General features: G+C 43.5%; 1 long non-coding RNA gene across 1 annotated transcript in view; it reads left to right on the top strand.

The window, feature by feature from the left end:
* LOC138581339 (uncharacterized) overlaps nucleotides 1-27,465 on the top strand; it is a 69,686-nt gene extending 42,221 nt beyond the window's left edge. The window contains exon 3 of the long non-coding RNA XR_011304521.1: nucleotides 26,414-27,465. This is a non-coding gene — a long non-coding RNA (uncharacterized lncRNA). The remainder of the gene's footprint in view (nucleotides 1-26,413) is intronic.
* The last annotated feature ends 278 nt before the right edge of the window (nucleotides 27,466-27,743 follow it).

Genomic DNA, 27,743 nt, shown 5'->3' with positions numbered 1-27,743 from the left:
ACAGGCCAGTGTGTGGAGGACCAATCAGGGACATCTATGCCCCCCTCCCCCATGGGTCAGGGAGATGCAGCTGACACCATCCCAGCTCAGGCTTTGTTAACCCGGCCCATATTGTTGACCGAACTGGCACAGGATGACTCACAGGCCGACTTCCATGTCACCAAGTCAAAGCCACGTATGGCGGTGAAAGCTGCTGTCACCAGGCCAAGTGGATCTGGGGCAGCAATGTCATCTGTTGCCCCAAGTAGCCAGGGTGAGAAGGCTGCAGGGGCAGCTGCAGCGCAATCTACCCCAGCTCCAAGTCACCCAGCCAGGACAGTGTTGGTCCAAGACCATCACACCAAGGTTGGTCCTGCCAACATCACCCAGCAGCCAATGCCTCCGGTGAGACCTTTGGTCATCATGCTTTTGGCTACTTCCAGTGCCCAGTTAACCTACGCTTCAGCCCCTACCGACCAGACTGGCGTAAGCCACTCGGGGACCGCACCACCTCTCAAGTGGAAGAAGGGTGCTCTTGCAGTACAGGCTGGGACCCCAGACACAGCTCCCCCCTCCGGCACTTCAAGGAGCAGAGTTTCAATGATGTGGAACTAGACCCACTTGTGGGCTACGTGTCGGCCCATGGCCGCAAAATGCTGTTGACTGCAGGGTGCAAGACTACGACTACTCAACGTAGGTCCCACTGGCAGAGCATCGCGGACCAGATTAATTCCCTTGGATTCGTGAGGCGCACAGCTGATGATTGCTCTAAGCGGTGTAATGACCTCAAACGCAGAGCAAAAAACAAGCTGGCTTCCAATCATGCCTCTACTCTGGTGACTGGCAGTGGGTCTACCCCAGAGGAGGAAGGACTCACAGAACTTGAGTCAATCGCTGGAGGCTTCATCACAGAGGATCAGATCCAAGGCGTGGGAGAACTACCAGATCTTGAGGCAATGTCCGGTGAGTGGGCATGTATGTGTGTGCAAACCATGTGTATGTTGCTTGGGTGATGAGTTCTGATTGAGTGCCAGGTGAGGCTGTGTAGTCATGACTGCTATGGGTCACCCATGTGTTGCCTCCAGACCATCCCCTGCCCTTGGGTTTGGGTTTTACAGTATCCCTTCTGACCACAGTTAACCATTTGCACCTGATTACTGCATTTGCCCTTCAACTGCCATCATGCCACAACATTGGTCAGACTGTTTTCCTGTTCATTCTGCCTGATTGATGGAATCCTTTGCATGATTAACACACATTGTTGTGCCGTTCTGCCCCAAATTTAACATACTTCAGACATAGATTACACCCCACAATGCCCCACATTTCTTTTACTTATTATGGGAATGATTTAATCAATCAGGCTGATCGAGTATTGTGCACCTACACATGCCCTGCACACAATCACTTCGGGCCCTGTTTGAATGTTCAACATGACAATTGGCTTCTTCCATGTCCAAGTGACCAAACATTGATGTATCCATGTGCCTGCCATCACTGTATTAGTGAACACTGGCTATGTTGCAGCGTGTGCCACATGCATGTTTTGTCACACTCTTTTGCATGTTCTATTTCATGATGTCCATCTCACATGGATGGGTGACAGTACTGTTTTGCTACCATCTGGGTGTCCTTGTCAAATCTTCCATGGCTATGCTAAGTGCCTTCTGTGTGCTGGCATGTGTCATGTATGTGGATTGTCCATGCCACTCGCAGGCTAATGTGTGATGCAGGTGCTATGCAGCATGCAGCACATGTGTTGCTTTTCCATCTTGAAGTCCTCACTCTCTCCTTTTCACTCCCCTTCCACTTCATTGCCAGTGCATGCATGCCAGAGTTATTGTCATGTGTCACATGTGTCATTTATGTATTCGATGTGTACATCGTGATGCCTATGTGTGTGGGCTGTGCTGCTCATGCCTGTCTTCATTACTTTTCTTTTATGTTTTTGCAGGTGATGAGGCACTAGATGCTCTTGAGGAGGAAGAGAGATGGCGCAGGGGAAGGAGTACTCACAGTCCCAACCAGACATCAGTGGAGGACGTGGGGTGGTGGGTGAAAATCCATTACTCCTACAGACCATCCTGTCCACGGGTGTCTATGGGTACCCCGAAGACCTCTATGCCTCAGGTGCTGAATATGACATTGAGACAAATGTTCTGTCGCAGGAGAGTGTTTCTGGCAGGCATGTTGTTCTGTCCAACCCACCTGCACGGGGGGTAGAGCCCTCTATGGGCCATTCAGTGTAGGAAAGTCCTCCTGTGGCGGTTACGGATGCAGCATCACACTCCACTATATTTGCTGCTGTTCCTGGGCCAGCAGATCAAAGCAGGAATGCAGTCCTGCAGCCTCAGGCAGTGCCAGCACAGCAAGGTGCGCATCATCTTGCCCCAAACAGATGTGGTGTCCGCCAACGCAGTGGCTGTGCGCCACCAGGCAATACTGTGTGGGAGAACTCCATGTATACTATTGCAGCTCAACAGGGGGCATCGTGTGAGAGGATGGCTCAGGCCGTGGATAGGGTGGCCACTTCCATTCTCCTCCCTGACAGGCAGGTGGATCTCTAGCAGCAGGCAACAGAGTCCATGTGCCGCTCACACAGGGAGGACATGTTGGCGTCCAACAGGGACCGACGGGCTGGACTGGAGACTCTGCTCACAGCCATATCTGCAGAGTCACAGGCCCACAGGGATGCCCTGAGGTTAGAACACATGTCCCTCAGAGATACTCTGGGTGCACTTGAGGTGTCCCAGAGTACAAGGTCAGAACAGCAGCTGGAGCAGCTAACAAGCACACTCTCAGCTGAGCTCCAGGCAACCCGTGAGGAGATCCAGGCATCACACGAGGCCTTGCAGGCAGCAATGCATGCCACCCGTGAGGTGCTGCATGGGGATCTCCGTACCATCATCCTGCAGAACCAAACCTTTCAGACCCGCATGCTTGCTGCCATGGATGAGCATGCCAGGGCTTTGTGTGGCCTGCCTCCCATATCACACGCACCTTCTTATGTACCACTAGAGGGTGATGACAGCGACGGCAGTTCTCCCACTGTAGGGTAGCCGTGCAGGCCATGAGCCCATGGAGGTTTTTTTTTTCTCAACATCCACGCATGTGCGTGTTGGGGTGCACCCTGTACCTCCTCCCTCCTGGGTCGGCCCCCCGGTTGACACATGGCCATTTTATATATATATATATTTTTTTTTTCATATTTCATTCCGAATTGCAAATTAGAATTAGAATTTAATGTATTTATTATCTTTTTTTTCTTCTTCTTTTTTCTATTTATTATTTTCATTTTCTTTTCATTTTTAATTTGTTTTTTTATTTTCATGAATTCTTTTTATTTTAATTGTATTCTGATTTTTACTTTATTATTTTATTTATTTGGTTTACTTTTCAATTACTTTTTCTTTTTCTTTATTTAATTTCCATTTACCTTTTTGTTCATAACCATTTTCTTTCAGATTGTGAATTCATGTTACAGTGTGTTGCTTTGTGTGGCTCTCGTAGGCATCCACTGTGTATTCCAGCTGGGCATATGCAGGCTTGTCCTGTCTTTGGGTTAGAAACTTGGGTTCCTAACACACACACCCCTCCTGCTTCCCCTTTCCATGGGCTCGCAAAGGGTGTGACCAAGTGACAGTAACTTACACAGAGGCAATGGGCACTCATAAATTGTGTGGGCAGTCTGTAGTCCAAACTGTGTATACATCCCTAGTGGGGATTGGTTTTGATTTCTCCACTGCATGGTTGATTTGTATATAATATTACATACAGGACTTTTTGCATATATACATGTAGCTTCTTCATGTCTTAACAAGCTCGTCTCCATTGCAGATGCAGTTCATGTTGTATGCAGTACACTGCCACATTTGCCTACCAGCAACACACAGCAGTTGGAAGGGGTCGATATGCTGCCTTTGTCAGGTTGTGACACTTGCACTACTTTCATTTTTTACTGTCATACGTTGCCACTGTTGGATCCTGTACTAATGTTTTGTCTTGCTTGTAAGCATTTGTTCATGTGTGCTGTTTTTTATTTCATTAGTGAGAGGAAATTGTCTCTGGCCTGTTTCCATTTGGGACAGTGCACTTTGTGACACTTGTGTCATGTGTTGTGCATTCATTTGGTTGCTTTCACATAGCATGCCATGCCATGGTGTGTTGGGTAGCTGAGATGGGGATAGGGAGGATTTGGGTGACATGCCACTATTTGGCTGTAGTATTTTGCAAAGGGGTAGTCCTTCATGCTGCATGAATGTGTGTCTTTTACTGACACAGCATTGGGTGTGTTTAAGTAGCTAGGGATGCACACAACGTAGCACTTCCAGGTAAACAATCTCAGGGTGGTATGGTTGTGACAGTTGACTGTCCCTTTTGTCATCATCATAAATTGTCATGTGCCAGGTATGTGTGCACTCTGCAGGGGTGGGATTTTAGGTGAAGACATTTTCCACAAGCTGGGTACGGGCTGCCTCACCACATGCCCTTTCACCGCCCATGCGCAGTGGCCATGTATGTGGTTGGGGATGTGGGGGCACCACCATGTCCACTGGCACGCCCCGCCAGGTTGCAACGTTGTGCAGGACACATGCTGCCACTATGATCATGCACACTACTGGGGGTGCATATAGCAGCTGCCCACCAGAGCGGTCAAGGGAGCGAAAGCGTGACTTGAGCACTCCGAATCTGCGCTCCACTATGCCCCGGGTTGCAATATGGGCTGTGTTGTATCTTACTTCGGGTGGCGTGGTGGGGTTCCGTATTGGCGTCATCATGTAGGTGCTCAGAGGGTAGGCACTGTCCCCTGGGGAGGTGATAATGGTTGTCATTAGTAGTGTTTTCCCATTTCTCAGTGTCTAACATGCATGCATGTGCAGAGGCATTTGTACTCACCAATTAGCCATGTGTTGCCATGCCTCCCAGCTTCCAGGTCCCGGTTTAGGGGTGACATTTGGAATATGAAACTATCATGGCTGGAACCCAGATAGTTGGCATATGCTGAGGTGATGATTCCCTTGGCATCACATACAACCTGCACGTTGATGCCAGTGCTTGCGGTTTCGATAGATGTGCTCACTGTCCCTGGGAGGACGTAGAGCCACATGGGTGCAATCAATGGCACCTAGCACTTTGGGGAAGTGTGCCACCCCGCAAAAGTCCTGGATGACGGCCTGCGTTTCTGCAGGTGTTCTGGCATGTATATGTGCCTGCGGACTGAGGGGCGTGCAGTCATGATCGCCAACACCTGGTGTAGTCAGCGTAACTGCGTGGCCTGTGAGACACCCCCAACTATGGCACTTGTCAGCTGAAATGACTTTGTAGCCAAGAAGTACAGTACATTCAGCACCTTTTCCAAGGGGCTCAGTGCTTGGGAGCACAGGGTGGGTGATGTGAGGTCATCCTCCCACTCCCTGACCAGTTCTAGGATTATAAGTGGTGGAAACCTGTACCTCCCATGCACCTGGTCAACAGGCATCCCAAAAAGGATGGTCCTGGGTAAAAAAATGTGGGGCCTGGCTATCCTCCTCCTCCTGCAGTGTCCCACGACCACTGCTGCGAGGAACGGTATATTCATCATAGAGTATGAGCTTGTTTGTTGTTTGTGCGCACTTTTATGCTGCGCGGGGCCACTTACGCCTGCTGGCGTACGTGTTTCCGCATTAGCGCTCTTTTTTGGCGCACGGGTTTCCCCTGTTCGATTCCATGAAAACGTGTTGTTAGCGCGTGTGTGGGCATTGCGAGCATTTTCCTGCGGTACTTCCCCCATAACGCCCACATTTTCACGTGTTGTTCCCCATTCTGCATGTTACGCCCTGTGTTCTGCCCCCTTTTCTTGTGTGCGCTACACATTGTGCGCTTTCGCTGTTTAGTGACGTGTGCACCCGTGTGCGCCACCCACGGATTTGGCACACATCCCAGAGTTTACACGTGCAGCGCATGCCATGAATCGACGAACTGCTGCATGCGCAGCTTTAGCATGCGTGCGCTGCAATTTTCACGCTTGCGCTCCCCTTTTCGGCACACATTTATTCCATGAATTACCCTGACAGTGTTTTGAGGTGTTGGATTTTTTTCAGATATAGCTGAGGTTACAGAAAAGCTTTGTGTTGCAAACTCGGTTCCTAGACCCCCTCAACTCCCAACTATTACTTAGTACCCTCTAGCCACCACCCAACTCTATCCTGATGGCATTGCATGTTGTTTGACCTGCAAATGGCATTCTTCCTGCTTTTCATTTTCCTAGTTCCTCGGCTATAGCTGCTGCTGACTCTTGCATCGTTAAAAAGACAGTACCCCCTTCTCCATCAAATATTTAAAAAACGACTGCACAGAATAACCCCAAAGCACAAAAGGAGTTGAATCAATGCTTCATTCCCAAGTTGTTTCGGACCTGGTCCAAATCTGTCCAGTGGTTTGGGCTGTGCGGTGCTGAACAATTGACCTTTTTTATCTATGGGAAAATGAATGGGCAGTAGGTTGCAACTTTTTTTTTTCATTCTTAATAACTTTCCATTTTTAACAAATCTTTCCCAAACTATGCAGTCTGGGAGGTGTGGGGGAGGGGCGGGGGGGTGGGGGGGGTTGAGTCCCCAATTGTCTTCAAAGTTTCGGCCAAATTCATTTTTTAGGGTTTCCTATGGGAGTCCTACTCACCTTAACCATAGGGCGGCTACCGCCACCCTATATTATATTTAATCACTGAAAAAAACATAGTTAAAGTGCATGTAAGTTGTTCAGATTTAACGCAACAAAACCCTTAAAATTCAGAGGATGTAGGAAGTCATGACAAGACTAACTCGGCACGCTCACGTTTATGTCCCCCCTGATGCTATTTTGTATGTCATTGTTTGTGAATCCCTTTTCTTATAATATGTATGTGCTCATGGGCTATTCAACCGGAACATGCCGAGTTAAGCTGGTCATGACTTCCCACACCAGCTGAATTTCAAGGGTATTGTCGCGTTAAATCTTCACAACTTAACTCTGCCTTTTATAAAGGGTTTGCAGTGAATTTCAAGTTTTTTTTTATACCAGAGTTTTTTTACAGGCCAGTAGCCATGGCCTTCTTTTGAGTCCACTTTACATGTTTCCCAATATGTTTTTTTTTAACCCACTAGCCGTGGCAACACTACATGTCCTTTGGGCCATGGCCTTCTTTTGAGTCCACTTTACATGTTTCCCAATATGTTTTTTTTTAACCCACTAGCCGTGGCAACACTACATGTCCTTTGGGCCCACTATCTAGGGCCTTTTGCCTTGCCCACTGTATCTTTTAAAACAGTACCTTTTTTCCCACTCACTAGCCATGGCCTTCACCCATGACCTTCAGCTGTGGCCCCTTTACATGTTGACCCAATAGCTTTCTTCCAGTCACACTACCTATGGCCTTTGGCCATGGTCAGTGCCAATGGCCTCTTGCTCCAAAGGGTTTCCTATATGGGGCCACAAGCCATGGCCTTCAGCCAAAGCCAGTGGCCCGACAGTCGGCCGTGGCCATACCACCAGGTTTCTTTTGGGCACACTAGCCAGAAGTCACAGCCTTTTTCCGTCGTCCCTTGACATGTTGCCCCAATAGATTTCGTTGGGGTCCGTTTCCATATTGCACCATTCGGTTCCCTAAAGTAGCCCAAGAGACATAGGGCTTCATTATGAGGTTGGTGGTAACCCGCCGGTACCACCGGTGGGTTGCAGCCAACCCTGTAACACTGAATCCAGTGCTGACTTCCCGGTGCCACCGGGACATTACACGTCCCAGCGGTGCAGGAAGTCAGGTGCAGGGTTTTGCAACTCCCCATTCCCATAGAGTCCGATAGGACTCTGGGAGTGGGGAGACAGAATTGCCGGCACCATTGCTAATGGTGCCTGTGCTTCTATGAAGAAAATGCCTACCGGGGCTGCTGTGCCCGGCAGGGTCAGACCTGTCGGGCGCAACAGGCCCAGCAGGCAGGTTCGTAGTGCGGCGGTCCGGAAACAAGGGTGCCGGTAAACTTACCTGCACCCTTGTTTCCAGACCGCCACACTTGGAATGAGGTTCATAGTCTTCAGCCACACCAATTACACCCACCTCACTTTAGCTGCAACATTTCACTTTTCTGATGTATTAATCACATTTTTTAACTACCTTTTTTAAAAAATAAATGTTTTCCCATAACAGTGGTTCGTATAACCCTGATAATAGTAATGCACTACAAAAAACCTTCATTATTCATAAAATAACCCCAGTATTTGTAAAATAAACCTGATTATTCATGTGACTCAATTTCATTTAATGCTCCCGTTTTCTACTATAACCCTGGTTATGCATAAATATCCCCGCTTATGAGAAAACGTTTGAGCTCTGAACTTGGGTCCCCAGTCCCGCCGCATCCCGTAATTTCACATGGTGACTTCTTTCCCCCTCCCGACCTCTAGCCTGATGCCATTTTATCCTTTTTCATCTGTCGGATGACATTTTCTCCACTTTTCGTTGTCAGCTAACCCCAGTTATTGCGGAATTAACCCCAGACATCTCTTGCATCGAACAAAAACATTAAATGGTGGCTTTTTCATTTCTGAATAGCCTCTCTGCTGCAAAGCACCATTGGAGATATAGCTATAATTTTGCAACAAGAGGGCACCCCCTTCTCTATCAAATATTTTAACAGCTACTGGACGGAATAACCCAAGACACCTACTAAAAATTGAGTCAATGCTTCATGCCAAGTTTTTTCATACCTGTTCCAATTACATCCAGCTTTTTTGATGTTTGGTGCAAAGACTTTTCCTCTACGGGGAAATTAATGGAGTGAGCCAAAAATTGCATTTTGTTGCTTTCTTAATAATGTTTTCATTTTTTAACAAATCTTTCCCAAACTTTGCAGTCTCAGAGCCCCACGACAAACCTTTTGTTTGTAAAATATCAGTCGAATCTGTCATGTGAATCAAAAGTTATTAGCAATTCAATGTTCGTGTTTCCTATGCAACATGATACTCAACTATAGTGCTACAACTATGTTGCATGGTTTATTATATTATGATAGGTCTTCTGAAAAAGACATTTAGTGACTATTCTGGGCAATTCTGTCAGACTTTGATTATGGATTGGCAAGCACTACACATATATTTTCTGTTGCCAATGCACTTGGCACTTTATTGTGAATCCAATGCTCCCATTGTAATGAATGTACTCAATTGAGTTATTTTTGCATGTTTACATTAGGTGCTACATTAACATGCTAGCATTATATTATCCTATATTATCCTATATTATCCTATACAGGATATGTGGACAGGGTGGTGGGGGAACTGGAAGGGGACGCGGGAGAGCGCACTTAACTGATTCCTGATGAGGGAAGATGGGAGCCTACCTCTTAGAGCTATGCCGTAAGAGAGAAGCAATAGGAAGCAAAACGGGACCAATAAGATATTTTAGTGCATGAATTCAGTGTTGCCAGGGGTACCCGTGCTAACCCTGACAACTCCTTGCTTCATCTATTATTGCCTCTGCGACAAAGTCCTGTCAGTGGCAGTTAGAAATGAGATATACACAAGCGTCAAGTCCTAAAAAAATAAGTCGGGGGACGCATTAGCATAAAAATTGAATGTGGCTTTACCAGAAATTAGCATGTCAACATGCCCTCTGTAAAAAAGTGGGGTGACTCTGTCCACTGGCGCGTACCCTCGACTTGAGCCCTGGCATACAGTTCAATACAGACAGGAAACCGTATGCAAAATGATGTGTTTTTTTTTGTTTTTTAAACATTATGATTGTTGTGAAATGTTAAGTGACAGAAGCTGCTGCTTTATTTAAAATATGTGATTTTTAAGAAAACTCATGTTGTCAAACCTCTCGACTATGGGGCACACTGTGAATTTTCTCAAGAGCATTGCTTTTCTTTTAACGGGATGGTTATGAATCTTTATTTTCATACATTAGTCAATTTACAGGGGCATCGCTGTAGCTCTTTGAACTGTAGTCCCAAGGTATGCTTCTATTTTCTATGATGTATTGTATTCTTTACTTTATATCACTTGCAGTTGTACAATATGAAAAAGAAAGTACATGTAACAGAATGCAAAGAAAAAAGAAAACATCCAGGCCTGGGTAAACTATTACACCTGACATGCGACACCTTGAGATGTCTGTCCTGTATTCCTATTCAATATTGATTTATTAAGTGTGTGTGCTCCAGAAAAGAAAGATATTTTTAATAGGGCACAATAGGGCACAATAGGGCACATTAGCAAATATTCAGATTTTCTTTTTACGGGAGTAGCAGTGCTATCTTGCTCACAGCACATCGAACTAGAAGGAAGGGACATTTTTTAAAAAATGACTTAACTATGAAAGTGTACTGATGTGTATGCGGTGTCTGGAGAGAGTAATCCTTGCTATATGTCTGAGGTGTCCTTGGAAGATAACGGGATGCCTCAGCCGAACCAACTGTGTATGATTTTGGGGGTCATTACGAGTTTGGAGGTATCCATGGCGCTATTAGCGCCATGGCTGCCTCCAAACCCGGGTCCGGGTCTCGTGTCACTGAATGGGGACTTACTGGGTCATTCCGATCTTCGAGGACCCGGTAAATCCCCATTCAGTAAACCATTCCCCATTCCCATTTGAACCCCCATAGGGATCAATGGGAATGGGGAAGGCGCTAATAACGGGCCCGCAAATTGCGGGCCCGTTATTAGCTCCAAGGTCCCTTAATGAGTCCCGCTAAGAACGGCTGGTCAGACCAGCCGTTCCTGCTGGGACCCGCTAAGGGACTTTGAAATATGGCAGTAAGGGCTTAATGGCACCGCCATCCTTAACGGTGCCGTTAAGCCCTTGCTGCCATACTCGTAATGACCCCCCCCATTGATTCTACTCAACTTGGCAATAGCTGCAATCTGTTTGTAGAGTAGAAAGGACAGAGACAGATGACGGTTACCTGAATATTACATGAAGTTTGAGGAACACTGGAAAGGCGGGACAGAGTGAATTACTTTGGCTGCCCTATGGGTCCATCCGACGTGCCATGCCTCTTCCTCCACATTTTGGACTTTCTCAAACCTCGTTTCCACCAAGGAATATCTACCTACCTTTACTCTGGAAGATTCTGAAACGAAACAATCACCACATTTAATAGGTGATTACATTTTAGTGATGCATACGTGTGGAGCATATAATCCTTATAATCGCCAGAAGAACAAAGAGATTAAAAAAAAGAAATCCAACCTCTAAATCTACAATTTATCTTAAGATGACAAATAAAAGTAAAATAACTTCCTTGTTCTCCGTAGTAAAGAACAGAGAGGGCAAACTGCCATGCGTGATCTGTAATGTTTACAGGAAAATGTGGCCTCTACGCTAAATAAACAATACCTGACCTGAGCTGGGAGGAGATACACCGTAAACGGGCTTACAAACTGATATTGATTACTCAAACATTGCAGCATTCTCAGTGCCTAGGTCCCCATTAAACAAGTTATCGAGCTCCATTAACTTCCTAGAGAATATTCATAGGCTGGAAAATTCTTAAATTATTGGAGGGAAACATGATCAAATAATTGCAATACCTCACATGACCAGTAAATCAGAAGAGGGGTAGGTCAGTCGGAACATGCAGCCATTTTTCTTCCTAACGCTGTATACCACACATTGGGCCTCATTCCGAGTTTGCCAGTAATTGCCAATAAATCGACCGAATTACCCCCAAACTCGATTACCATTACCACCACTTGGTCCCGTGGGTTACCACAGGATTACAAGTGGTAATAATCCCCCGTTTTGGACTCCACAGGACTTCAAGGGGATTTTTGATGGATTTACTGCAGTCAGAATTGCAGCATGGTAAATCTACTGATTTCTAGAGATAATGTGGAGGATTTACCTACAACAGTTGCCTGGAGGTGAATCTGCAAATTTTCCTCCATAAATCAGTGGCTTTTCCACACAGTAATTACGCTGGTGAAAAATCCTCCAAAAACTATATTTTGGTGATACAGGAAAAAAAACAGTATTTCTGTTATTGGGGAAAAAAATTCTGTAACGGAATTAACACACATTTTTTCCTGCACCACCAAACTTGGAATGACGTGCTTAATGAGCAAACAACACATAGGAAGCTCCCCTCAGAACTGATCTATGTGGATCACTTAAAACTTGATTTGAGGAGTGTGAAATAAGGACTGGTGTGTTGACAAGTTCAGGCAGTTGAAATACCTGTGACATTAAATCAAAGGATTCCAGGATTGCCAAAAGGGGGCAAAATAAAAATGAATTTATGAATGCCATATTCTTTGTTTTAACACCTATTTCTAAAGACCTGTGAAAGAAATCTAAATAAAATGATCCATCATATCATGCAAACTTATTTACTGATATGGTCAATCACTTTGATGAAAGCTGTGGAGAAGGAGGACTCGATAGACGATATGAACGGGGAATCTTATTGGAGACATTACACCCTTTGAAGCTAAACTCTGAGAAAAGAGCCTTCATCATCATGTCTTATAGAGGAGGACAAACAGGCACTAGGCCTCAAGGAGAGGCAATTTGGAACAGACATAGAGTTTAGAAAACATGCCTTGAATGATATATGTGTTAGGGAAGTGGCAAACCATGATTATGGATCTTGAACAAAACGGTTGGCAAATGTCGGTAATAGGGAACACATCCATTACTCTCCAGGTGCAGAGAAATTACCTGAGCAAAAGAAAAGTAAAATAAAGAAAGGTGAAAAAGGAATGAAAGAAATGAGGGGGCCAGAAACCACACATAATTGAGACAGCAATAGATGGGTATAATGATGTCATAATGATAACAACAGATGAGATCATATATGATGTATCCTTGGGAAAACTGAAAAGATTGAAATCAAAATGGAAGAAAAAGCAATCTAAAAAGAAAAATCAGTGTTGAGACATCTGTAATATATGTTCTATGTATGCAGAACCTCAACAAACAAAATAAAAACTGATGATCCCCTGGTTGATGCAGTGCTTTTTTTGTGTCATTAGATAAGAAAAGTTAGTTTAGGTGCTGATAAAATATGGTTAAACTGGGTGGGAGATGACTTCCAAGTTCCCTTTATAGTGCAAAACCTCTCAGACCAAGAGACTTTGCATTGAAGCTCTGAAGTAGATTGGACACAGGTGATGTTCGTGGGAAATCAGATTAGAGCTAAAACATTCAGCAATCATGACAAATTATGCCCTCAACACAAATAGAGACCAAATCCACTTGCTTACTGAGGAAAACAAAATCATCTTAAATTGAAGGCATGTGATGAATATTCTCTGCCTTATTTCTCCATTCAGAATGGTAAGAGCTGAGGGCATTAAAATTTGGAAACAGTGGAATGGTTGGGTACGATCACCCCAAGTATTATTTTAAAATCTCTGAATTTATTGAATTCTATTCATCTCCATCTAGTATCCATTATCCGGACAGTACAAGAGTGTAATCGGTGATGGGGATGATGACATGTGATAGAAAAACCTGAATAAACACAAGAGGGAGACATATGACAACATACAACTCACGAAATACTAAACAAACACAGTGCACATCCACAGTGAAGAAAATGTACCACATGATACATTTAAATGGCAAAATCTGTAATTAGAAAATACTTAAGGTGCAGGGGAGAATGTTGCTCCTGGCACATGGACCGAAAATAACAAAGAGACAGAAAAAGTTCTAGAGGAAGATTTCAATAAAATTCTTGAAGATACTAATACCAAACTTGAGTCCTATCCTATCGTAAGGATATAGAACAGCAACAAATTAGGACATTTCGCAGGGACACCTCAGAATATGCAAGGGACATTGTGCATAGTTGGCAGGAGTTTTATGACACCACAAAACAGCCACCTTTTAGACAACCGTGACAACCTTCTACACCAACAAATACTGATAGTAGTGATGTAACGAGTGGCGAGGGAGACTCCAGAAATATATGCAGCAATATTCCACCACCAACTATTGTACCATTACAGACAGAACCTAGTATTAGCGTTCCCTTAGCAGCACAAGCATTGGTTCTTTTTTTATAAGAAGTAAAAACAAGGAGAGGGCAAAAGAAAACCGAGGGCAAAAAACAAGTAGAGGACTCTCTGGTCCTCAACATTTTCTCCAAAATATTGACTAAGACACAGCTAGATACCTTTAACTTGGGACTATCGTTCATCCCAGCGTCCAACAGTAATAACTTTGAAGAAGAGGTTAATCTTTTCAAGCTGATGAGGAAAATGGAGCTGAAAGTGTTCTTTGACTCCTTACCTGACACAAAAGGTAACCATAACGGATATGATTTTCTGGAAATGACACCCAAAAGTTCTATTCACCCCCAAGTCAAGCATCCTGTTATTGACATGTTTAAATTTAAAACTATGAGGGATTTTAAGAAAGTGAACTTTAACCCTGCAAGACTTGGAAATATCAGGAGGGATCAAGTACAAACATTTAAATCACTAGCCGAGGACATGTCGATCACTATGAAATTGGCAGATAAGGGAGGTGCACTGGTTATCATGGACACTGTACAATACCATCAAGGTTGCTTAGACCTTTTACCAGATCCCAAAACATACTTGGTCTTGGAACAGGATCCCACTAATGTGATCAAAACACTGATTGAAGAGACCATCACCAAAGCAAGGGAGAGTGTTCTTGGTTACAGAGAAGACGGCAGATTTTCTCATTAGAAAACATCCAGTGATTCTGGTATTCTATGCACTTCCTTAAGTGCACAAGAATCTCACTAACCCACCGTTTCACCCAATAGTGCCAGGAACAGAAAGCTTTTTTGACCCTTTGGCGGTATATCTCGATACAGCCCTTCAACCACTGGTTCAATCTCAGCCTACATATCTTAAAGATACATCCAGTTGCTCAAGGTCTTAGGGGATCTTCAATTGACAGACCATGATCTCATTCTTTTCTCTTTGGACGTCAGCAGCTTATATACCTCTATCCCGAATGGGGAGGGTATAGAAGCCCTAGAATGGTTCTTATTGAAACAGGAGATTTATAAAGTATTTGCTATTGAACTGATCAATCTCATTTTATATAACAACTATTTTAGATTCAACAGTAAATTCTACCTTCAGATTATGGGCACTTTGATGGGGTCATCAGCGGCCCAACATATGCTAATATATTCGTGTTCTACTTTGAAAAGAACCATATTTTGGAGAATTCAATTTGGCCATCTAAAGTATTACTGTGGAAAAGATATATTGATGACGTCTTTTGCAAATGGAAGGGCACGACAACTGAGTTGGAAGCGTTCTTTGCATATCTTAATGAATGCCATGAACACATCAAATTTACTCTTGAAATTGAAGAACCTAGCATACACTTTCTGAACGTTTCAGTAAACTATTGCTAAGGTGAATTGGTCACAAGAATATATGGAAAACCAACTGATTAGAAAATATCCAGTGATTCTGGTATTCTATGCACTTCCTTAAGTGCACAAGAATCTCACTAACCCACCGTTTTACCCGATAGTGCCAGGAACAGAAAGCTTTTTTGACCCTTTGGCGGTATATCTCGATACAGCCCTTCAACCACTGGTTCAATCTCAGCCTACATATCTTAAAGATACATCCAGTTGCTCAAGGTCTTAGGGGATCTTCAATTGACAGACCATGATCTCATTCTTTTCTCTTTGGACGTCAACAGCTTATATACCTCTATGCCGCATGGGGAGGGTATAGAAGCCCTAGAATGGTTCTTATTGAAACAGGAGATTTATAAAGTATTTGCTATTGAACTGATCAATCTCGTTTTATATAACAACTATTTTAGATTCAACAGTAAATTCTACCTTCAGATTATGGGCACTTTGATGGGGTCATCAGCGGCCCCAACATATGCTAATATATTCGTGTTCTACTTTGAAAAGAACCATATTTTGGAGAATTCAATTTGGCCATCTAAAGTATTACTGTGGAAAAGATATATTGATGACGTCTTTTGCAAATGGAAGGGCACGACAACTGAGTTGGAAGCGTTCTTTGCATATCTTAATGAATGCCATGAACACATCAAATTTACTCTTGAAATTGAAGAACCTAGCATACACTTTCTGAACGTTTCAGTAAACTATTGCTAAGGTGAATTGGTCACAAGCATATATAGAAAACCGACTGATGTAAACAATACATTACACTTCAAAAGTTTTCACCCCAAGCACTTAACAGATAGTTTACCTTATAGTCAGTTTTTAAGACTGAAAAGGATCATCTGAAACACAGAGATGTTGCAGAGGGAATACAACATCATGTCTGAAAGGTTTAAGGACAGGGGTTACCCACCTGATATACTCGAGAAGGCTATCACAAGGACTTAACTACAAAGTAGGGAAACTGCCCTTGCACCAAGACAGAAAGTGAAAGGGAATAGTCTAATACATACCTTGAACTATTCCACACAAAGCCATCACATAGCAAAAATCATCAAAGAAATTGGAATCTTATTAGCCTTGACCCTAAACTTAATTGCCACAGTGGAGACTATAATGACTATAATGATTCTTGGCTTTTTAGGATTTATCCTGTAGAACTGACTGCATGTTATAGATACAGCATATGTTAGAATGTGCACTCTTTGAAGCCAGTGGGTAATCAGTATTGTTTCCCTTTAACAATGTTATCAGACCATTGGAGGATTAATATTTCCTTGTTGGGTAAGGCACAGTATAGATCAGATTGTGCACTCTTTGGAGACAATGGTAAATCATATGTGGCACACACAAACACTAACATCTAATAATTGGGAATGAGTTTATCATTTGTCAGCAGGACTGTTTTTAGATGTGATTTAGGGGTCTGTTCCCCCGTCTTACTATGTTCTATGCCCTCTTGGTAAACTGGTTTCTACTCTTTTTTAACTACACATAAATATTATGTAATAGAATAAAAGGGAACATCTTATGTAATAGAATATAGGGGGCTCACCCTACATTGGTGCACCCTCCTTCAGATAGTCCACCTCTTTGAGAGATCTAGGACATTTGGATTCAATATCCACCACCTTCAAAATTATTTTCTATGATATTACAGCATTTTTACTGGTCATGCCAATATGATGAATTTTGAGCATTCATGTTAACTATTTTGAACTAGGGTGCACAGCCCACTCTACAATGGACCTTTGGGGATCCATCTGATCTTCTGTAGTTTTCTGGCCCAGCAGATAGGCATCTACGTTAGTCAAGAATATCCACATTTTATATTAATGAATATTTTTTAACACTTTCCCATTTTTTCTGACTTGACCTATCTGTTCTTAAAAGGTCTGCATGCCGCAGACCTATGATTTAGCCAAGCTTTCTTAAGCTAGATACACCATCTTTAGTCTCCTTTGATGACATACTCATCACCTAATGTACCAACCTTCATATATTAGGCATAGTGGCCTTTTTATACATATATTACCACCTTTTCCGTAATTTGCATCGTTGGCGGTGTTTTGTTTACGTTTGTGACATCACGGCAGTCATAACGGTGTGATGTCATCACGTTTCTGAAAAACTGCCACTTTTCATGGCAGCCAGCACTGCAATGCTTCCTTTCCACAGTGACTGCAGCAGATTGTGGAGGCACAGTTTGAAGGTGAGCCTTGAGGGATCTAGCATCTGCCTACTTGCTATTTCTATCTTGTTTACATCTGCTGACACACGCTCGTTTCCACAGACCGGCGGCATTGGTGACAGATGGGACTTTTTCTGACAAGTTCTCATAAAAACCCATGCTGATCCTGTGGGTAAGCAGCTGGAGTGTAACACCCATTCTTACATTGTGACCTTAAAGCAGCACATTGCTCTCTACCTCAGGCAGCATTAGAGAATTAGATTTTTACTTTTCAACTACACAGAGAGGATGCCTCTCAAATCACACTAATACATCATTTGTTGACAGTACCCAGATAAGATTGTAACAGGCCACCTCTGTGCGGTGAGTGGTATTCAAACTTGAGACTAAGCACAGAGCATTTTACAGACTCCACACAGATAGAGTTTTAGATCACATTTATATCTCTTTTTGGGATGTCTACATAATAAAAAGACCTGTATATACAGTGTCTTGTTCGCTTTTCACTGACACGCTTCTATCCCTATGATGATGGACACCTGTTGAGGTACTACAGCATTCTATTTATTTGAAAAACATCTTGTGTACACCGAGTATTGAAGGTTCGAATGATTTATTTTCATTTGCAAATATTAATTGTGATGACATTGAACAATGATGGCTGATGTGTTTTTTAACATTGGCTTAGGAGGACCACTACAGTCAAGACAGAGTTTATTGCTCCGATATATGCATGACTTGTGCCATTCGACTCTTGTACATATGGCCATAAATTACTGTCCCAGCAGGATATGCTTTTTAATGCTGAGAATTATGTTTCCTTTGAGGTTATTAATATATTCAATTGATGATTTTCTAGATCTATGTTGAATTGAAGACCCCTGATGAAGAGTTATTGGGCCTCATTACACGGACGGCGGTAAGGGTTAACGGTTACCGTTAATGGTACCGGTGACCGTTAACCCTTACCGCCTTACTACGAGGTCCCTTTGCGGGTTGGAGACTTTAACGCCTGCTTTTTGCAGGCGTTAAAAACCAACCCGCAAAGGGACCAGGGAGCTAATTATGGTACCGCAATTTGCGGTGCCATAATTAGCATCTTCCCCATTCCCATTATGCCCTATGAGGCAAAAATGGGAATGGGGAAGGGCAATGGGGGAAGGGGGAATTACCGCCCCACCAACCTTGGAATAGGGCAGTAATTCCCCTTTCCACCAAGGCGGTGCCGGTATTTTACCGGCATGGACCAAGGTGCTAACAGCACCTTGGTCCACCGCCGTCCGTGTAATGAGGCCCATTGTCTCGAAACACATTGGGTCACTCTATTGCTGATGGAATAAATGTTTTTGAAGTGAAACATACTGTTTAATGCCCTGATAGTTGGCTAACAAACAATGATTATATTTGATATCTGACATTTGTATTAGTTACACTAATGAAATATGAAAGAAATTCATCACTGTTTGCCTCTTTTGATGAGCCTGTGATAGAGTGTAGGGGACGACAGCCCCTCAACATACAAATCACGGCCTATAATGACAATACTGTAGAACGTCAGCTAATAAAGTGTTCACCGGAGGGTGTACATGAGATTTAGAATAATACATTGCAGCCCCTTAAAACTGCTTTTGGTAGAAAGGAAAATGCTTGGCATGGCTTCCAACAATTACAACCAAATCTAATGACTCACACATAACAAAGAATCATAGAAAGCTTCAGTACTCCAACAGAACAGTTGTGACTTAAAAAAACATATAGAGGTAGAACATTATATTCAGATATTGCAAGTGCACAATCTATTCACCCTCCTATAAACCTGGCAGACAACCCTCATTAGCATCACAAGGGGCTAATTTAATCTGTGCTAAACACATTCAATTACATAAGGGAGCTCTTGAAGTCAATTAAGTTTAGGTGTGAGAAACGGCTTAATTACATTAAACTGATGTTGCCAAAGCTGAAAATTGACATTTTATTAAGATCAGTAAGACTTTACAATTCTACTTATAGTCTAGTGGCAGCCTATATAGTATTAACATTCAGCAGCTGGTGCCGTGTTTACAGCTAATCAAAATCCTCGAATGTCAGGCTGAATTTTCCCAGTATAAGCCCATGTTCCAGGACAACTGATTTCTAACCCCCTGCATGCCGGGCTTCCTGCTGCCACACACCACTTCCCCATTTACCAAAACACTTCCCCACTCTCCCCATATTACACGATGCAGACTCCACCTTCGGATCCCAGAACATAGCCACTATGATAAACAAGGTACACATTTCCAAGACCATTGTGCATCACCAAAGCAAAGGGAAAATAAAGGGGTAGTCCTGCACTTATGTCCCTGATCCTTCAGGTGTAGTATACGTATATCCAAGATTGGATCAGTAGAATGGGATGACACTTCCTAAGTTTTAATACATTTCAAATTTTATTCAATAAATTAATCACAGGAAAAAATCATTTAAATATCCTACAAATTGATAAAAAAACAATTTCATACCAACAATTAAAACACATACAAGGCACATTCAACCATTTACACAATAAGAACACCCGTGGTGTTTCATACATCAGTAGGTATTAAAAGTATGATTATACCAGTTCTCTTCATTTAATACATTGAACAATGACCCAGTCCCTGATATTAGGTGTCGTGATATATCTGATACCATATTAGGTCAGATAACACTCTCAGAAAAACGTCGACACATGTTTCGGTCGGAGACCTTCTTCAGGACGTAGAGCAAAGAAAGAATACTTCGCCCTATTCTTAACAAGTATGGACCCGTAGCAAATCCCCAAGTTCCAAATCGAGGGCAGGTGAACGGGACAGTGGACATTAATCCTCCATTGGAATCAGTGCAAATACTGTACATACACCCATGGTGCGGCTCGGGAACCTTCACCGAAGAGTCGCAACCAACCAATCTCTCTCAGACCGGCGTAGGAGTAACCAAATCAAATCAATAGATCATTAACGGTGCTTTAGTAAGGAGATTGTTGAGTTCTAACACAGCCGTAATCACTCGCTCGGCTCCGGCAAACACGTAGCTCAAGATCCGTGTGGGCTCATCTTCAGCTAGTTTGCTGTCTCTATTTATGTATTTTCTAAAAGGGTGGGTATGCTGACTTCTACTAGGCACACCCCCTAGGGATTCTATTGGTTAGGGTCTTTACTCTCCCCTGATTTCAGAAGAAAACAGAGTGTCATGATAATGCTGTATTTTATGATCCAGGGAGAACCTCCCCTTTGTTTCTGCACATGAAATCTATTTTTCATACAAGGCATATTTACAATTTTGCAACCTTAATACCAATAGCATATGTATATCAGATATTTGTTGGAGCAAGTATTCATCCGAGCCCCGTCTCGGTGAAAGCTTGCGTCTAGATTTGGCAATTTTCTGCACTTTTGGTCCGGTACCGGTCAGATTTGTCCACATTTTACACATATGTGCGCATTATATCTGGGCATAATCATGTGAAGTTTCATGTTTCTCGCATCACCACAATTGCTACAAAACCACACATTCTGTAGTCTTGTCCCTGAACATAGCACAGAGTTCTGAGTAGTTTTAAAACGTGACCAGAATTTCCATATTAACAATACTGTCATTTTACACATTTTTACACTTTTGCACAGTCCTCAGTCAGTCCTTTTCAAAAATATACTTTCTTGTGCTTTAAGAATACACATAACAGTCTGTCCCGCCCCCAAAGTTTTGGTGGGTCAAAAGCAACCCCAGCCCCTTCCCTCTGGCAGGAGTTTCTGTTGACATTTGCATCTGCATATCTTTTCAATCAAGGGAGTCCTTTGTCTCTCCCCAGAGCAGCAGAGCAAGATCTCCTCCCCTCTTCATTAACACCTGACTGGGAGTTCCTGGCCTTTGATGAGAAGCAGGAGAGATGCCTTTTGTTGGAGCAAACTGTGGAATTCGCTTTGAAGTCCTTTGGCTGGCATCAGATTTACTTTAAAGTCCATTTGTTTAAAATGGTCTTTGATAAAATAAACTTACATTTGCAAAATAGGCAAACATATCTCCAATTCCAGTCTTTTTAAACATAGAAATTAAATAGTTGCAACCTATATTGTTTTTGATAGCAAGTCACTTAATTTCAACCATGTGATTTTAACTACACAAGTTAAGCTTCCAATGTAATTAACTGACAGCTGACACACAGGCAGCTGGCGGTACTACGCCCATTTTCTGACAGATTTTTACAGACAAGCACACTTTTTAATGTGGATATTCTTGTGATGGAATCTGCTTTTCCTGACATTGTGTGCTTATGTGGATTCTTTAAATAAAGTGACGGGTAACAGCCAGCAAGGATGTTGGATCTTTTCTGATGTTTGGGCACCATTATTTTGTAATTTCAGCAACCAAGGAAAAAACAGCACTTCTGGGTTTCCTTGCAATGAAGCACTGCCTTTCATGTAGTTTCCCTTTTCACTCTGTGGGCAGCCCAATGACAGGTTTTAGCAGTGTGGTCTCCTTTTCCACCACTGACACAGGCAAAGTAGATTGGCAGCCAACTTTCTGGTTTCACTGCGCAGTTCCCAGAGGTCTAGCGCACATAGGGCTTTTTGCAGCCATTTCACTGGTTCTGGTTCTACCAGCACACAGGGATGTCACAGGGCAGAGCCCAGTAGGTCAACGCATCCCACAGCCCCCAAAAATTCCAGGGAAAAAGCCTCCAAGGCAAAAAAATCCTGTAGAGATGTATGAATCGAAGGCTTGACTGTAGTTAGTGGAATGCTACCATATCTCTGCTGGCAGAGTGGTCTGCACCGCATGGGTGCTCAATCAAAGGTATCCAGCTGAGAAGTGGCAAAAGTAAAAGTGACAAAAAGGTTATATCAAGAACAGAACGAGTAATTCTCAATTGAAGTGGTCCTGCGACAGGTGGAGCAAAATCCTGCGCACAGTCGAAAGTCTTTGATTTTCATCCATTAAAGAAAGTTTGGAAATGTAGACCTGGGGAGAACAGAAAATCGCCCGAGAAGTTATATATGTGGAATACTAAGAAGAAAGGAACTTTAATGTTTGTTGTGTTGCATAGGGCCCTCTGAAATAAGAGACTTTGAATGGCAAATAGATTTTGTCACAGAAGGCCCTGATGTTGCGGTTTTGAACTGCATCCTCGAGAAGTCAGAGAGTGTGCCAAGCTTGAGTGTGCAGCCTTGTCCCATGCTAAAAATGTGGGCAAGGGAAGCCAACTGCTTAAATATCCCGACATATCAGTTCTTGAACACTTTTCTTTTGCATTACATTGTTTCACACACTATATTTATTTAGAAATAGGGATTGGCAATAGGTTTATTAGTATAGGCCCTTTATTTTGACAGACTCTACTATTACTGCGTTGTTACTATTTGATGGTCTTAGCTTGCTCTCATCTTTAGATTTAGGAATGGATGGGCATTTTTTAAACCCAATGAAACCTTGAACTGTGATCACTTGTGTCTCTCTTACTCTTTGATACCATGCCTTCCTTACAACACACTAAAGGAAAAGGTGCAATTTTGCATGGAAACATAGCTGCAGATGCAGCTGCCAAACAGGGAGCTTATATTCACTTTCCAATTGAAGGTAACATGCCTGTCATAGCAGTACAGCAGTAACAGTTACCAGAATTATAAGTTCAGTGTCCATGATACAGGTTGTGGAGCTACAGAAAAAAGCACCAGAAGAGGGTACATCACTTTGTGTCAAAAGAGGATGCACATTGTCACCCACAGATATGCTACAAAGACAGAACCACACAGGTAAAGTAGTAATCCCACTAGAGTCGTTGGATATTGCCCTGAAACAGCTCCATTACCTGACACATGCACAAGCAGCACATTGCTGTTGACGGCAGCAATGACTGGTTTGTTCCGAAACTCTCAGAACTAATGGATAAGTGTGTGGCCAACTGCACAACATGTCACATGTTTCACCCAGGTTATACAAAGAAGACCCTACGGGCAATACTGCCCTGCTCGTCAGGACCTTTCAAAGAACTCCATGTCAGTTTTCTCGACATGGTGAACAGTTGCAGCACCTACAGGTATATATATCATAGTGGTTGTAGGCTCATTTTCCCCTTGGATTGAGCCTAGTCCTTGTGTGATCGATGATGCAAAATCTACAGCCACATTTCTGGTTAGGGAGGTCTTTCGAAGATGTGGAATATGAAGTCTTCTGAGGTCCAACAATGGTCCTAATTTTGCAAATGAATTATGCAGTGAGATTACAAACATACTGGGCATTAAACATAAGCGATGCACAGCGTACTACCCACAAGCCAACTGTATTTTTGGGGGATTAAACAGCCTGCTGAAAAATAAATTGTCCAAGATGTTTGCCATGCTGAAAAATAGCCGGCTCTATCGTTTGCTGTTAGCCCTGTTCAGTTTGCATAACCAGCCAAGCAAGGACCAACACTTGTCACTGCATGAGGGGTGACAGGCAGGCCGATGCACATGCAGTCACTCCAACACGAACACTGACAGACGCTCACAGGAATGCAGATATTCTTGGTTAAGAAATCAATGTTTACCCTAGGAATCTGTCAAAATGTGCAAATGTTTTGCCTCGTCAGGTATTTGTAAAGAAAGAACAATGGGCTCCAATGAACTTGAGTAACACAGAAGGAACACCATCAGCCCAGCTATGTCCAGGAGACAGAATCTACATGTGACAGCACAATCACAAATGGCATTAGCCCAAATACGTGGGACCCTATGGAATCATGAAAACTGCTTCTAGCACTGTGAAACTGAAGAATAGGAAGGCGTGGATTCATGTTTCTGATGTCAGAAAAGAGACCAGCACAGCAACAGAGCTCCAACGAGAAGCAGGGCGCTGGGGTCGGTACCCTCAACCAATGCTGAGTGCAAAAGAGACTATTGGCTTCATCACGAGTTGGGCGGTATCCTGGCGGTAATACAGCCGGGATACCGCTGGGGCTATTAGCATTCTGCCAAACATCACGGCGCTATTAGCGGCCGATCAAGGGTTTGGCAGAACGCTAATTACCAATTCCCCATTGGGCCCATTCAGGAATTCCCCATTCCCCATTGGGCCATTTTCGGCGCTACTAGTGCCGGCGGTATTAGTGCACGGTAATAGACTGACTGACTGAATAGCATCGGAAATCTGCAAATTCCTGGTGGATTTACACCCAGCTCAGAGCTGCGGGTAAATCCTGCCAAACCCGTGATTTGGCAGACCCTTAAATGCGGCAGTAATAGCATTACCGACACATTTAAGGGTTACCGCCAAACTCGTGATGACCCCCTGTGAGTCCGACACTGAGTACAAAAGAGACTATGGGCCTCATTATAAGCATGGCGGTCCGGGAACTACGGTACCGGTAAGCATGCCGGTACCATAGTTCCCGGACCATCATAATATGAGCTGTGCTCGCGGGTGCCTGTCAGCCGGCCAAGGTCTGGCCTGGTGGGCAGAGCGGCACCCGCGAGTGCATCATGTCGGATGGGGCTCAAAAGGGAATGGGGACTGACAAGCATCGGCACCCTGCAATGCAGGAATTACCGGGTCAGGCAATGTCGGAATTACCTGGTAATTCCTCATTGACGGGTGCCGGAAAAAATGCAATTCCGGTGGCAGCCTTGCCTGTTTCACAGGTATGGCTACCGCCAGGGTTATAACGAGGCCTTATGAGTTCATGTTTTAAGGGAGTGTGACCATTTGGGCAGATAAAAGCTGAGTGGTCGACTCAGACTCAGATACTCGAATAATAGAAACAAGTAAAATAAAACAACTGTTTAAAGGTAATGGGCCTCATTACAAGTTTGGTGGTAGCCCTGCCGGTAAAATCGGCAGGCTGCTGCCAAACTTGTAATATTTTCCTTGTAATATTTTCCAGCACCCGCGAATGGGCAATTACCGGGGCATTGCGGCCCCGCTGGACCCTTTAATTGCCCGTTTGCGGATGCAGGAAAAAAAATGCTAGGGCCGAATGGGAATGGGGAGGTCGGATGCACAGGCACCATTTATAACTGTGCCTGTGCATCCGACATGCTGTGCTGGCGGGTGCCTTTCTGCCTGCCAGGTCCGACCTGGTGGGCTGAAAGGCACCCGTGAGCCCAACTCGTAGTTTACCTGTGCGGGAACTACAGTACCGAAAGCTTACCAGTACCGTAGTTCCCAGACCGGCAAACTTATAATGAGGCCCAATGTGTTGTTTGTTTTTCTCTCTTCTCTTTTACTCTATGATGAAACTAATAACTGTAGAAGTTTGAAAAGGGAAAGGAATGATACAGAAGTAACCCATGTAATGGAAATTAGAGGTAGCCCTGTAAACAGACCTAAAAGAAGTATACAAAAAGAAGGAAATATAAATGCTGGGAATAACGTGTGCTACATTACCATGAAAGCAATTGGCAGAGCTCAATACAAGCATTCATGTTTTGTGTGTGGGCTTATCCCTCATGCAGTTGGGACCCACAGAATGTGAATTCCCCTAGAAATATCAGTGCTAGAAACACAGTACGTAGCTCATTTAGTATTTTGCAAGTGGAAAGGGTAGTTCCAGTGACACAGAGTTCGAATAAGGCTCAAAGAGACAGATAGAAACAAGTGTGGAGGACAAAAGAGACACAACTGCAACAACTGTGCAATCATAACCCAGATGTACACAGAAGGATCAACATATGGAAATAAGTAATGGGTAAAGGGGCGAGCAGTATTCAAATTAGAGGGACTGGTGGGGTACAACAAGTATATCATAAAAAAATGATTGAAAGTGTTGAGAGGTTTGGGCATCATATGTGAATAAATTAACCAATTTGCAACAACCTGAGCAACCATTAAAAGCAAAGATGCTCACTCAATCTTCATTCTGTTTCAGAGACAAAGGAAATGTGCCTGTGGGTCAGAAGGATGCAATCGAACCATCATAATGCAAGTACTACAAGAGGGCACAGCTGCGATCATGGATCTTTTCTGTCATTGTGGAACCAACGCATGGTTCCATCTATCATTATCTTGGAATCGTTGGGCTTCCTTGTGAACCTGCACACCCCAGTACTCTTGATGCCTGAGAAACATTTGTTGGTCCCCAAGAAGAAACCCCAGTCCCCTTCTGTGCCCCAAGCAGTGCAAATACAGAATGATTCACAGACACTGAATCACAAGAAACGATCGAATTACCTTAGCAAGGATGCAGACAAAGCCCTGGAAGAAGTTCCAACTCAATACTGCCTATTCACCAAAACTGAGTCCTTTCTCGCCTCATTTCTAATCCCTAGAATACAGGCAGTCACTAATGCAAAGTGGTTGCAGATAATACCCTGGACACTGGTCCAGTGAGTGAACGAAACTGAGCACAGACTAAATGCAATAAGGGAAGAACTGAGGGCAATCCATATTTTGGCCATCCAAAACTGTATGGTCCTCGACCTCTTTACAGCCATGGAAGGAGGAGATTAAAAGATTTGGCAGTTCTTGCTGCGCCTACATTCCCACAAATGACAAGGATAATGACTCCCTCCCTGTCATAATAGAGGCCTTGGAAAGATGGATATGGAAAACGAGGGTGGGGGTTAAAAAAGACAGTGACTGGATAGCAGATGTAATTTCATGGATGCAAAGCTGGTTTACAAGCACTTGCTGAAAAATGTTGGCAATTTTGTTTTTCTTAGTACTGATTTGGAGCATTTATAAAAAATGTTAAGAGCTTGTTTTGTGTCCTATGGAGATGGCATGCAATTACTTGCAGTAAAGGTAGAAGAAGCCACTCCTCCTTGGAAACATGACAACAAACAGACTAGGTAGAGATAAAGCCCATACCCAAGGTGGTACCCATAGACCGTTACATAGGCCCGCCAGAAACCCTTTGGGCATCACCCAGAGTCCCCGAGAATTACCTTGAGTGTTATGTAAATACCACAGGAGATGCAGTTTGCAACCTTTGGGATTATGCAAAGGGGGGGATGACATTTGAGAAACATCAGCAAAATCTGGATCCCAAAAATAAGTATGATTGGGCAGAAGAGCTGAGAGACAAAGAGTTCATGAGGGAATTCATTCCGGAAGGAATGAAAGCGGGTGAATGTTGGGATGAACACGTTACATCACACACATGAGAGGAATTATAAGCTGAGAAAACCCATAAAGCACAAGTCAAAACATACATCAAAGGCCATAGGTCCAAGCCGCAAGTAGATAACCATGTCATT

The sequence above is a fragment of the Ambystoma mexicanum genome, chromosome 3p, assembly GCF_040938575.1.
Source record: "Ambystoma mexicanum isolate Mex_15411 chromosome 3p, UKY_AmexF1_1, whole genome shotgun sequence".
NCBI lineage: Eukaryota > Metazoa > Chordata > Amphibia > Caudata > Ambystomatidae > Ambystoma > Ambystoma mexicanum.
Note: the sequence above shows the minus strand (reverse complement) of the source record. Positions and strands in the feature narration are given on the sequence as shown.